Below are 13,605 nucleotides of genomic sequence, written 5' to 3'. Positions count from 1 at the left end.
AATCCAGGTCTCCTATATGGGTGGCAGGAACCCAAGAATTTAGACCATTATCTACTGCATCTCAGGCATTTTAGCCAGAAGCTGGATCAGCAGCAGAGTAGCTGGGGGCCAACATTGTGGCCTAGTGGGTGATGCCATACCTGTGATGCCAGCATCCCATATGGTCACTGGTTCATGTCCCAGCCACTCTACTTCCAATTCACCTACCAGCTAATGGCCTAGGAAAGCAGCAAAGAATGGCTCATGTGTCTGGGGCCCTGCCATTCACATGGAAGACCCAGGTGAAACTCCTGGCTCCTATTTCCATTGTAGTAATCTGGGGAGTGAAATAGTAGATGGAAGATGGGGAGTGAAGTTGTAGATGTGCGTGTGTGTGTGTGTGTGTGTGTGTGTTTCGCTGTAATTCTAACTTTCAAATAAATAAATCTTTTAAAAAAAGTAGAAAAGCTGGAACTTGAACTGTGACTCTGATAAGGTGTGCAAATGTTGCTCATGGCAGCTAAATTTGGTGTACCACAATGTTCAACCCTAGTGGAAGAATTTTATCCTGTATATTGCTTGAATAGGCTTCTTTGAGTTTTCTTATAAACCACACTAATATAAGTTTTGTTACTGGCATCTTTAATCTAATACTTTTTGTGACCTAGTTTCCCAAAGCTATTCATTCTTCTTTTTTTAAAGATTTATTTATTTATTTGAAAGGCAGAGTTACAGAGAGGCAGAGGCAGAGAGAGAAAGAGAGAGAGAGGTCTTCCATCCACTGGTTCACTCCCCAGATGGCCTCAATGGCCCGAAGCTGTGCCAATCCGAAGCTAGGAGCTTCTTCAGGGTCTCACACGTGGGTGCAGGGGCCCAAGGCCTTGGGCTATCCTCCATTGCTCTCTCAGGCCATAGCAGAAAGTTAGATCGGAAGGGGAGGAGCTGGAACTTGAACCAGCACCATATGGGATGTCAGCACTGCAGGCAGTGGCTTTTCCCACTACGCCACAGCGTCAGGCCCCAGACTATTCATTCTTATGTGTTCAACTCCTGACTGCAGGAATGAAGAAAGAAACCAGAACTTGGAAAATAGCTTTTACAAAGATGGCTGGACAGTCATGATAGCTATTGGCTGGCCTCGAGTTGCAGGTAATACCATTATCATGAATTTTGAGCAGTTGGTAAAAGGACATTGGAAACCAGAAGGTGATGAATAGCTGAAGATGTCCTGTTCGTCCAGGATAATCCTACTGAGGTCAGTTATCTTTACATTCCAGTGTATCAAGCATCTGGCAATATCAAAGCCTAATCTTAGTTTCCTTTATACCATCTTTCTTGTGACCACAAAGATAACTGATGAGTACATACAGAGACTTCTGCTCTGACTCCTACTCCTTTTTAGGATATGTTGAGTGGGATGCTATTTGGCTGGCAGCAACAGTTTTCATCATGTGAAAAGAAAAGTGAAATAAAATCATCTTCCAGTGGCACTGGCTCATCAGCCTCAAAACATGTGGATTATGGAGTCAGCGTTGTAGCGTAATGGGTTAAGCTGCAGCCTGCAATGCCAGCATCCTATATAGGTGCCAGTTCAGATCCCAGCTGCTCTACTTTTGATGCAGCTCCCTGTTAATGTACCTGGGAAAGTGGCAGAGGATGGCCCAGGTCTTTGGACCCTCCTAACTACGTGGGAGACCGGGATGAGGCTCCTGGCTCCTGACTGCTGTGGCCATTTAGGGAATGAATCAGCAGATGGAAGATCTCTCTCTCTAATTCTGCCTTTCAAATAAATAAATAAATAAATACTAATAAAAGACTTGTGGATAGGGGCCAGGGTTTGGTACAGCAGCTAAGATGCCGCTTAGTGCCTGGGTTCAAGTTCTAGGTTTACTTTCAATTCTGGCTTCCTACTAAATGTGCACCCTGGAAATAGCAGGTGGTAGCTCAAATATTTGCCACCCATGTGGGAAGCCTGGATTGAATTCTGGGCTCCTGGCTTCTGCCCAGCCCGGCACTGGTAGTTGCAGTATTTGGAGAGTGAACCAGGGATAGGAGAGCTCTGTCTTCCATTTCTTTACCCCTCTCTCTAGCTCTCTGTGTGTCTTTCTGCATTTCAAATAAATAAAAATAAACAAATAAATAATTATTTTAAATTTTTTATCTGATCCTTCAGATAATGTTAAAGAAGACTGAGTATAAATTTATTTGATGAGTTTTAGAAGACAAAATGTATTTTTCTGACCTCCTTATCAGATTGTGATACTATTTCTATGTAAATGATAAGAAATAAAGATTATATATAAGGAATACAGGTGACAAACAGAAAGTTTTTAAAATTAACTTATTTATTTGGAAAGCAGTTTACAGAGAGTGAAAGGCAGATGGAGAGAGAGAATCATCTTCCATCTGCTGGTTCACTCCCCAAATGGCTGCAATGACTGTAGCTGGGCCCATCTGAAGCCAGGAGCCAGGAGCTTCTTCCAGTCTCCTATATGGGTACAGAGGCCCAAGGACTTGGACCATCTACTACTGCTTTCTCAGGCTATAGCAGAGAGCTGGATCGAAGTGGAGTTGGATTGGAAGTGGACTTGAACCAGCACCTATATGGGATGCCGGCACTGCAGACAGTGGCTTTACCCACTACGCGCAGCACCTGTCCCAAAATAAAACTTTTTTTTAAACTTTCAATATTTTATACACATTTTTATTTGACTCCATGTATAAATTCAGCAGGATGTAGACTTCACATTGCAATTTATAATTTAATTATAATTGTATAATTAAATACAATTTAGTTGTATTTAATTTTGAACACTGAGTAAACTTTTCCTAAAACACTTTATATTATAAATGAAAACAAAGTGCTAGTTCATATTTCAAATATAAACATACTTATTTCCCAAGTTAAATGGAAAAGACCTAGTTTTATTTCTAGTAGTTCACTGAGCTCAGAATATTAACATGCATCTCAACCTAAAGTCTATTTCAGGGGCTGGTGCTGTGGCACAGTGGGTTAAAGCCTCCACTTCTGATCAGGTTCCCTGCTAATACACATGGGAAAGCAGTAGAAGACGGCCCAAATGCTTGGACTCCTGCACCCATATGGGAGACCCAGAAGAAACTCCTGTTTCCTGGCTTTGGCTTGGCCCTGCCCTGGTCATTGTGACCGTCGGGGAGTGAAATAGTGGATGGAAGACCTCTCTCTCCCTCTCTCTACCTCTTTCTGTGACTCTGTCTTTCAAATAAATAAATAAAAAAACTTTTTAAAAAATAAAGTCTGTTTCATATCTTTGTTTTAAAAAATTACTGTTGTGGAGGGCTGGCATTGTGGCACAACAGGTTAAGCAGCTGCCTGCGACACAGGCATCCTTTGTGGCGTCCCAGCTGTAGATGACCCAAGTGTTCGGGTACTTGCTGCTCACATGGGAGACCTGGATGAAGCTATTGGCTCATGGCTTCAGCCTGGCCCAGCCCCAGCTATTGCAGGCATTTGAGGAGTAAGTTAGCAGATGGAAGATCTCTCTCTCTCTCTCTGTTATTCCCTTTCTCTGTTACTTCATCTTTCAAATAAATTTTTAAATTAAAAATGCAATTTTTAAAGAAAGCAAGGGATATTATTTTTAATAAAGTCCTCTACCCATGCTTTATTTTATAATTTTCATTTTAGGAATTTAGCTTTTTCTGTCTTTCTCTTTAAAACACATTTGTTTTAACTGTAGGAGAAATTATTGCCAACATTTCACATGTTCTCTCTAATCACAGTATCTGAATATATTAATCATTTTTTAATGATTAAACCAAAAGTATTGTCTCAATTTAGGATTTTTCATTCTGTCTCCTAGTAAATACTGTCTCTTACTAGATTGCATGTGATTATGTTATTTTTTTACATATCCATATAATTAATTTTATTTTAAGTAATTACTTTCACATGAAAATTCTTGGCTCTAATAAAAATTATCCTTGGACATAAAATAGTGATCAGCTAACCAAGAATAAACAGGGAAACCAAAACCTCATATAGTAGTTCATTCGAATGAAGAATGATTACATTAAACCTGTTTTTTATTGGCAAAATAAAAAATAAATAAGAAATAATGTCAAATTTTCTTGCTTTATTTTATGGTTTTTTTTTTCTTAAAAAAGAGTTATTTATTTATTTGGAAGTCAGAGTTACAGAGAAGGACAGGCAGAGGCAGAGAGAAAAGGAGAGAGAGATCTTCCATCCACTGGTTCACTCCACAAAATGGCTGCAATAGCCAGGGCTGGATCAAGCCGAAGCCAGGAGCCAGGAGCTTCATTAGGATCTCCCACATGGGTGCAGGGGCCAAAGCACTTGGGACATCTTCTGCTGCTTTCCCAGGCCCATTAGCAGTGAACTGGATCTTGTGTAGAGCATCCAGGACTTGCACTGGTGCCCATATGGGGTTCCAGCACTGCAGGCAGTGGCTTTACCTGCACTGACCCCTCTTTTGTGGTTCTAAAATCCAGTGGGGGCAAGCATTTGACCTAGTCCTTAAGACATCTCCTGGGATGCCTGCATACCATATCAGAGTGCCTGAATTCAAGTTCCAGCTGTGTTCCTGATTCTAGCTTCCTGTTAAGACACACCCTGGGAGGCAGCAGATGATGTGTCAAGTAACGGGGTCCTTGCATGGGAGACCTAGATAGGGTGCCTAACTCAGGTTTGCCCTGGCTGAGCCTCCCCAGCCATTGCAGGCACTTGGGGAGTGAACTGGGAGGTGGGAGCTTAATGTCACGCTCTCTCTCTCTCCCTCTCTCCCTCCCTCCCTCTCTGTATCTCTCTGACTTTCAAGTAAATTAGATACATATTTTAAATCCAGTTACAACATTAAAATTCTGTGATATGATTTTTTTCTACCAGGACCATGAACCTACTACCTGTATCAATTATTTTTGGATAATTTAGAAATATACAGATAGCATTCAAGTTAGCCTTTTTTTTAATTTTTAAGAAATACAAGGATACTTCAAAAAGCTCATATGCAAATGGAATTAAGAATAAATTTATTTTGGGGCAAAACATGTTTAAATCCTTAGGTAAAATTTAGACAAGCATCAAAAGCACTTTAGGTGGAAAAGAAATATTTCCCAAGATTTTCCCTCCCTGGTGCACACACTCTGCATAATCCTCAGTACTGTGAAAATAATAGATTTTACTACCATGATCTAATTAAAGCTCTCCTTCTCTCTGTAACTCTGCCTTTCAAATGAATAAAATAAAAATCTTGGAGAAGGAGAAGGAGATGAGGAAGGAGAAAATGTAGGCAACCTCTGGGAACTGAGACTGGCCCCTGGCAGACCACCAGCAGCAAAACCAGGATCTTAGTCCCACAGCTACTAGGTACTAAATTCTGCCAGCAAGAAGAATGGTGTTCGGAACATCTTTTTTTCCCAGTTCCTCCAGAAAACTCAGTCTAGTGGAATATTTTGATTTCAACCTCTGGAACTGAACAGAGAACTTAGACAAACTATGTAAGACTTCCAATGTAGACAGTTGTGAGATAATAAATGATTATTGTTATAAGCCACTAAGATCGTGGCAATTTTTTACTAAACACTATAGCACTTAAACATTAAAGCACCTTGAAGACACACTTCAGGTCCTTTCTCTGTGACTTCCCACTATAAAATCCTGACATAAACTATTTGTATATATCCCTTCTACTTCATACAACTTACCACAATTGTCCTTTAATTACATGATTATTTTACATTTCTCTCCTATCTCTGATAAATGTAACTAGATGTCCTTGAATTTGTTATCTGCTCTTCATCTTCAGTTATAAAACCCCAGATTTACAGCTGGGCACATTGCCACATGGTTCTAAAATGATGCTTGGCAAATTATAGAGCTTTAGTTTTTTTCATCTCTAAATGAGGATAATCCTGTGTTCAATCTTATTAAACATAAAGGACTTAGCATCTAGTAAGGACTCAAAAAATGTTACCATGAAGAGAGAGGTAAATTCATAGCATGCACTAGACTAAGAAACCATCATAAAACTAAATCAGAGGCCGGCGCCGCGGCTCACAAGGCTAATCCTCCGCCTAGCGGCGCCGGCACACCGGGTTCTAGTCCCAGTTGGGGCGCCGGATTCTGTCCCGGTTGCCCCTCTTCCAGGCCAGCCCTCTGCTGTGGCCAGGGAGTGCAGTGGAGGATGGCCCAGGTGCTTGGGCCCTGCACCCCATGGGAGACCAGGAAAAGCACCTGGCTCCTGGCTCCTGCCATCGGATCAGCGCGGTGCGCTGGCCACAACGTGCCGGCCGCGGCGGCCATTGGAGGGTGAACCAACGGCAAAAAGGAAGACCTTTCTCTCTGTCTCTCTCTCTCACTGTCCACTCTGCCTGTCAAAAAAAAAAAAATGTTACCATGAAGAGAGAGGTAAATTCATAGCATGCACTAGACTAAGAAACCATCATAAAACTAAATCACAAAGTTGTAATAAAGACCATGTGCTGCTCAGATACTTAGAAGGAGGAGGTCATCATGGGTGTGCGAAAAGGAATCAACAGAGCCCTCAAAGGAAGAGTATGTTTGGTTGAACAAGCAAGAGGGCTGATGTTCCAGAATGAGTAAGCCTGGAGATGGGTGCATGTTCCAGGTCAGTGATTAAATTAGTCAGACTGAAGTCAATGTTCATGCAGCTCAAAGATAAAGATGAAAATGTAAGTCTCCACAAGATTATAACCTACACAGAGGCTAAGGACTACATGGTGTTTGCTCTTGTTGCGGCTAGTTCAACGTTATTCTTCACCATATAATTAGTTTGAAGACCACTAATGATAGGAAACATTGTAAGATATGTACAAATTTAATATTTCTAAGTTAGAAAAAGTTTGGGAAGTGTTTTTGATGGTGGCAATGATATCACACACTCCTCTACAGCATGGAAAACTTTTGCTGCTTTTAAGTCCATAACACTTTCTGAGGTCAGTAGAAAACAAGAAGTACCACTTTCTTTAGTGTACTGATTGGGAAATAGAGACATGATGGCAACTGTCAGTTGTGAGTACAACTTGTGGAAATTTTAATCAAGGATAGAACTGAGTATAAAACTAAGTCTTGTGCTTTTAGTTGGGATACTCAGTTTCTCTCCAGGTTTTTGCGTTTTTCTCCTGAGTGATTCTTGGGGTGCTGTGTATTGGTTATATGTCTAAGAATTTACTTCTCAGACATACTCCAATCCACGTTGTACCCAAGTGACTGAATCTATAACTTACATGCACAGACACATACACATTGTGTTCTGCAGCTCAACACATTGTACCTTCTGTCTATCTAGACCTCTTTACCAACCCTTTCCCTACACATCCCCACATCAGAACCACTTAGTGGCTTGGTTAGCAGCTCTTCCTTCCTCTCCCCAAACGCTGAGTTGTACACCACCTCCCACCCCACCCAAAACCACAACCGCTTCCCTCATCACTTTGAAAAGAATATGGCTCTTGTCTTGTCTTGGCTGATCTTTACAAATTCATTGTGAATTTAAGTCATTTTCTACTTTACACATTTTGCAAATTTTATATTCATTTTATCACATGTCAGTCTTTTATATTGTGGGAGAAAGCTGCAAAGAAGGCTATTAAAATTGTGTAAAACTGCAGTTGCTATAGATGAATACTATTAATATTTTAATATATTCTCTTTCAGCCTTTTTCTGTTCATATATATTTTTATGTGTTTGATCAATTTTTTTCTCATAAAATTTTCTATTGATATCATTTACATACCATTAAATTCATCCCTTTATAGTATTTTTTGTTTTCAATTTATATACCATGATACTGAATACTCTTTAAAAACATGATTTTTAATAGCTATATAACATTCCAAATGTGCAAGAACCATAATTTAACCATCTCCCTATTGTTGGGCATTTAAGTTGTCTCCAACTTTTCACTGTTGTAAACAATGCTTTGAGAAACATCCTTGAGTTTTTATTCTTATAGATACTGAGTTATAGTTTTTTTTAAAAGATGTATTTTTAAAATTTATTTGAAAGGCAGAGTTGCAGAAAGAGAGGGAGAGACAGAGAGAGAGAGAGAGAGAGAGAGAGAGAGACTGAGGGAGGGAGAGATCTTCCATCCACTGGTTCATTCCCCCAATGGCAGCAATGGCCAGGGCTATGCCAAGCCAAAGCCAGGAGCTTCATAAAGGTCTCCCACGTGGGTGCAGGGATCTAAGCACTTGTGCCATCCTCTATTACTTTCCCAGAAGCATTAGCCAGGTCTCAAACTGGTGTGTGTTAGAGGCCTTTGTCTTTAATTAAACTCATTTCTAACTGACATAATTAAAGTTGTGGTAGAAGCCTTCCCAAGGTCAGAAGAAGAAAAAGGGAGGCATCTGTCCTGGGAATGAAATGTGGTTGTTAACTGCTTATCTATGAATGCTTCAACTGAAGTTACTATCTGCTTATGTGTTACCATTTCAGGTTCTGCTTGCTAGTACTGAGCAGTGGTACTAACCCTTGCCAGGCAGCTTATGGTCCAGTATGTGTATAGAAAAAAACAGCATCAGTACTATGTATGCATATGCAATATTGTATCAAATCCTGTGATCTCCATGTAACATTAGAATATCCAATCAAATGTACACATGTAGCCATATAAGGGAAATAAATAGGCTAAAATCATATATAAGAAAATACCTCTCTTTGTTCAGGGCTCAGGATTTTGGATAAGAAATTCCACCTGGGCCTTATGTTGGCATAATGAAAGACTACTTCCTGTTAAAAGACCTTGGTGTCTTGTCTTTGTACACAAATCCTGCTACAGGTCCCCAAATAGGATGTTGGTGTTACAGGCTGCGGCTTAACCTGCTATGCCACAATGCTGTCCCCTGAAGTATAGTTTTAACACATTTTATTATTATGAGAGGGGCAAACAGCTGTTAGTTGCTTACCAGTAAGCATTCTCCTTCATCCTTACCTAAATAATCCAGTATTGTGGTGAAATATATTAGGTATCTGTTGCTGCATGTAAATCACCTCAAAGCAATTATGCTGTATATCTCTCATACTTTATGTAATCAGGAATTTGAAAGGGCTTGCAAGATTTTCCAGCTTAAAGTCTCAATGATATGGCAGTCAGATGGCAACTGCAGCTAGAGTCATTTCCAAAGCTTTTTCGCTCAGTTGTCTGATACTGCACGGGAAAGACTCAGCGCACTGACTGTCGGAGCCTTTCGGGGGTCTGTGTTTCTGTGCAGTCCTTCCATATGGTTCCTGAAGCATGGCAGCTTCTGAGTAACTGAACTTCCTAAAAGGGGTTCAGAACTCCAAAACAAAATCTCTTCTTTTTTTAAAAAAAATATTCATTTATTTGTTTGAAAGAGAGTTACAGAAAGGCAGAGGCAGAGAGAGAGGTCTTCCATCATCAGCAGATTGATTCCCCAAATGCACGCAACAGCTGGAGCTGGGCCAATCCAAAGCCAGAAGCCAGGAGCTTCTTCCAGGTCTCCCACGTGGGTGCAGGGGCCCGAGGACTTGGGCCATCTTCCACTGCTTTCCCAGGCCATAGCAGAGAGCTGGATCAGAAGCAGAGCAGCTGGGACCCGAACCGGAGCCTGTAGGGTATGCTGGCTTTGCAGGTGGCAGCTTTACCTACTATACCACAGTGCCAGCCCCCAAAGGAGCATCTCTTAAGAGATCAAGAACTAGACAGAAGCTGCATCATCTTGTCTATCAAAGCCTTATAAGCCACAGGAACCACTTCTACCTGAGTCTTACATAGGCCTACCTGGATTCCAGAGGAGGAAATAAACACCCTACTCCTTGATGGAGCAGAGTCAGTGTCAACTCGTAAGGAGAACATTTGGAAAATACATTTGGAACTGTAAAAGGAGGCAAACATGCTCAGAGAAGTTGGTCCCTATCCAAACCTAAGGACAATTGCTAGTTGTCCAACCCAAGTTTATTTCCCCTTCCTCCTGCTAGAACCCAGCTAAATGTGTTATATTTCCCAAGCTCCCCTTACAGCTAGGGTAACCGATTGACAAAGTGTTCCCGATGAGCTAAGCGAAGAGTTTTTGCTTTCCTGATGTAGATTAGGAACACAGCTCCAGGAGTGGTCCTTGGAAAGCATGAGCAAATCAATACTGCCTATTTTCCTGGTCATAGTGATTGAGGAATGAGGAACTGACCCAGTTTGATCCAATGGGGAAAAAATGACTCCCAGGTATGGAAGTTTCCAAAAATAAATTTTCTTTTTCTTCTCAAGGTACGATGTGAAAATGGGAAGCATCTGCAGGCAATTAACTTTCATGATGGTAATGCCTGGAGCTCTGAGACAGGATGAGGGGCTTAAACTTGAAGGTAAACCTTGGAGGGAGGAAGGGAGAGAGGGAGAGAAAGAGTAGGGGGAAAGATAGAAAGGTCTTCGGTGAAACTTTGATTTCGGACTCAATCCACATGTCACCTTAGCATTTTTCTGTTTCTGAGGGTATTAGTCAGGGTTGTTCAGAGAAACCCATAGAAGATAGGTAATTATATACATAGATATATGTGTATACATAAATACTACATGCAGTTGTCTCTCCACCCCCATCTGCGGTTTTATCTTCTGTTGTATCAGAACTATTCTTGCTATAATGTGGATTTCTATGCCTCTATAAAGAAAATTTCATTGGCTGGAACAGGAATGCCAGAATTTTAAGAAATTCATTTAAAACAAATTCTGAAATTTATACATTTAATAAAACATCCCCACAAAGCAAAATACCCACCAACCTCCCATTCCCTCTTACCCTAGATTATTTAAGAATTCCTCACTGTTATCTTCATTTTCTGTCTTGACCACAATATTTCCAACAAAGCTGTTAACTGTATGTGTCACACAGACTGACTCTGCACAGACCTGACAACTTAGCATTTTTTCACCCATTACAGGCATCATTCAAATGTGCTAACAGCTAATAATACCAAATTGAACACCACTAGGTTGGGCACCAGAGCAAAATCTAGGCAATCCAGGCACAATTTCCTAACTAACTGATTCTTTTCAGACTTTGTGCTTTGGTGGATTTTGAGAGAAAACCATTAGAACCCCTCCCTCAGAAATATTTGGGAATTGTGTTTCTAAATGTGGGTCTCGTTTATGATTATTTTAATGGTTCTGAGTTTTCTTCCTTTAATAAAATTTTAGTACTTTTTCACTAAAAATGTACCTGTCTTCTTAAATTTATTTCTAGGTATTTGTAGTTTATTGATAACTGAAATGGCTTATTTAAACAGTTTATTATACATCTATGCATTTTTCTTTTCAATTATTTTATTCTTAGTTGGTATATAGTAATGGTACATATTTATGGGTACAGTGTGATATTTCTTTTTTTTTTTTTTTTTTTTTTTTTTTGACAGGCAGAGTGGACAGTGAGAGAGAGAGAGACAGAGAGAAAGGTCTTCCTTTGCCGTTGGTTCACCCTCCAATGGCCGCCGCGGCCGGCGCGCTGCAGCCGGTGCACCGCGCTGATCCGTTGTCAGGAGCCAGGAGCCAGGTGCTTTTCCTGGTCTCCCATGGGGTGCAGGGCCCAAGCACCTGGGCCATCCTCCACTGCACTCCCTGGCCACAGCAGAGAGCTGGCCTGGAAGAGGGGCAACCAGGACAGAATCCGGCGCCCCAGCCGGGACTAGAACCCGGTGTGCCGGCACCGCTAGGCGGAGGATTAACCTAGTGAGCCGCGGCGCTGGCCTACAGTGTGATATTTCAATACATGTGTACAATGTATAATGATCAAATCAGAGTAGTTGCCATGTCTGTCACCTCAGACATTATTTATTTGTGTTGTGAACATTCAAAATCCTTTCTAACAGTATTTTTAAGTTTTTTTCAAGATTTATTTATTTATTTGAAAGAGTTACAGAGAAAGAGGGAGAAGCAGAGATCTTCCATCTGCTGGTTCATTCCCCAGATGACCACAGTGGCTATGGCTGGGCCAGGTCAAATTCAGGAGCCAGAACTACATGCAGGTCTCCCATGTGGGTGGCAGGACCCAGACACTTGGGCCATCTGTCACTGCTTTTCCCAGGCCCTTAGCCAGGAGCCAGATTGGAAGTGGAGCAGCCGGGACATGAACCAGTGCCCATATGGGATTACAGTGTCACAGGCGGCAGCTCTGCCCCCTATACCACAACACTGTTCCTGTATTTTGAAGTATTTAAGTAGTTACTGTAAACAATAGTTATCCTATTGTGATATGGAACAGTAGAAGTTATTTATCCTATCTAACTTGAAATGACTTTTTAAATTATCCTTTCCAGAAAGTAATTTCCGATTTAAATAAAAGCTGTCTTGGGGCCGGCGCCATGGCGCACTAGGTTAATCCTCCGCCTGCAGCGCCGGCATCCCATATGGGCACCAGTTCTAGTCCTGGTTGTTCCTCTTCCAGTCCAGCTCTCTGCTGAGGCCTGGGAGGGCAGTGGAGGTTGGCCCAAGTGCTTGGGCCCCTGCACCCGCATGGGAGACCAGGAAGAAGCACCGGGCTCCTGGCTTCGGATCGGCGCAGTTGTGGCCATTTAGGGAGTGAACCAATGGAAGGAAGACCTTTCTCTCTGTCTCTGTCTCTGTCTCTGTCTCTGTCTCTCTCACTGTCTGTAACTCTACCTGTCAAATAAATTTAAAAAATCTTTTTTTAAAAAAAAAGCTGTCTTAAAATTTACCTCAAGATACAGTCTCTTATTAATTATAAATGTTTATTTTTGGTAAAGTCTCTTGGTTTTTCTTATTGTGTAGTTATATAATCTGAAAAATTAAGTTTACTTTTCCACTTAATTTCCAACATTTGTTTCTGTATGTTTTATTTTCTTATTATATTAGCTACAACTTTGATTATGTCAAATATAGGGATGATGATGGTCACCTCCTCTTTTACTGATTATTTTAGTATTTATAGCACTCAAGTTTTTTTTTTAAAGATTTATTATATTTATATGAAAGGCAGAGTTACAGAGACAGAGACTGAGAGATAAGTCCATCTACTGGTTCACTTTTCAAGTGGTTGCATATCCAGGGTCAGGCCAGGCCAAAGTCAGGAGAATGGAACTCCATCCAGGTGTCTCTCATGTGAGTGACAGGGGCCCAAGCACTTGGGCCATCTTCCTCTGCTTTCCCAGGCACATTAGCAGGGAGCTGGATGGGAAGTAAAGCAGCCAGGACTTGAACTGGCACTCATATGGGATGCTGGTATTGCAAGTGTCAACTTAAGCCTCTGTGCCACAGCCCTAGCCCTATTTAAGATGGTTTTAGTCTTTGTGGCTTTTTTTTAAGATTTATTTTTTATTTATTAGAAATCCAGAGTCACAGAGAGAGAGGGAAAGACACAGAGAGAAAGATCTTCCATCCATTGATTCACTCCCCAAATGGCCGCAATGGCTGGGGCTGAAGCCAGGAGTCAGGAGCTTCTTTTGGGTCTCCCACCTGGGTGCAGGGGCCCAAGCTGTTGAGCCATCCTCCACTGCTTTTCCAGGCACATTATCTGGGAACTGGATCAGAAGTAGAGCAGCCAGGTCTCAAAACAGCTTCCATATAGGGTTCCGGTGTCACAGACAGCAGCCTAACCCACTATACCACAATACCAGCTCCTTGTTCTTTGTTTTGTTAAACAGT

The 13,605-nt window shown here is 41.3% G+C and overlaps 1 pseudogene; it reads left to right on the top strand.

The window, feature by feature from the left end:
• Window positions 1-948: 948 nt before the first annotated feature.
• On the top strand, window positions 949-1,522 carry LOC100356739 (trimeric intracellular cation channel type B pseudogene; annotated as a pseudogene).
• Window positions 1,523-13,605: the final 12,083 nt, after the last annotated feature.

This window comes from Oryctolagus cuniculus, chromosome 15 (genome assembly GCF_051225735.1).
Source record: "Oryctolagus cuniculus isolate XC-2025 breed Fujian yellow rabbit chromosome 15, ASM5122573v1, whole genome shotgun sequence".
Classification (NCBI taxonomy): Eukaryota; Metazoa; Chordata; class Mammalia; order Lagomorpha; family Leporidae; genus Oryctolagus; species Oryctolagus cuniculus.
The sequence above is the reverse complement of the archived record's forward strand: the minus strand, read 5'-3'. Positions and strand labels throughout refer to the sequence as shown.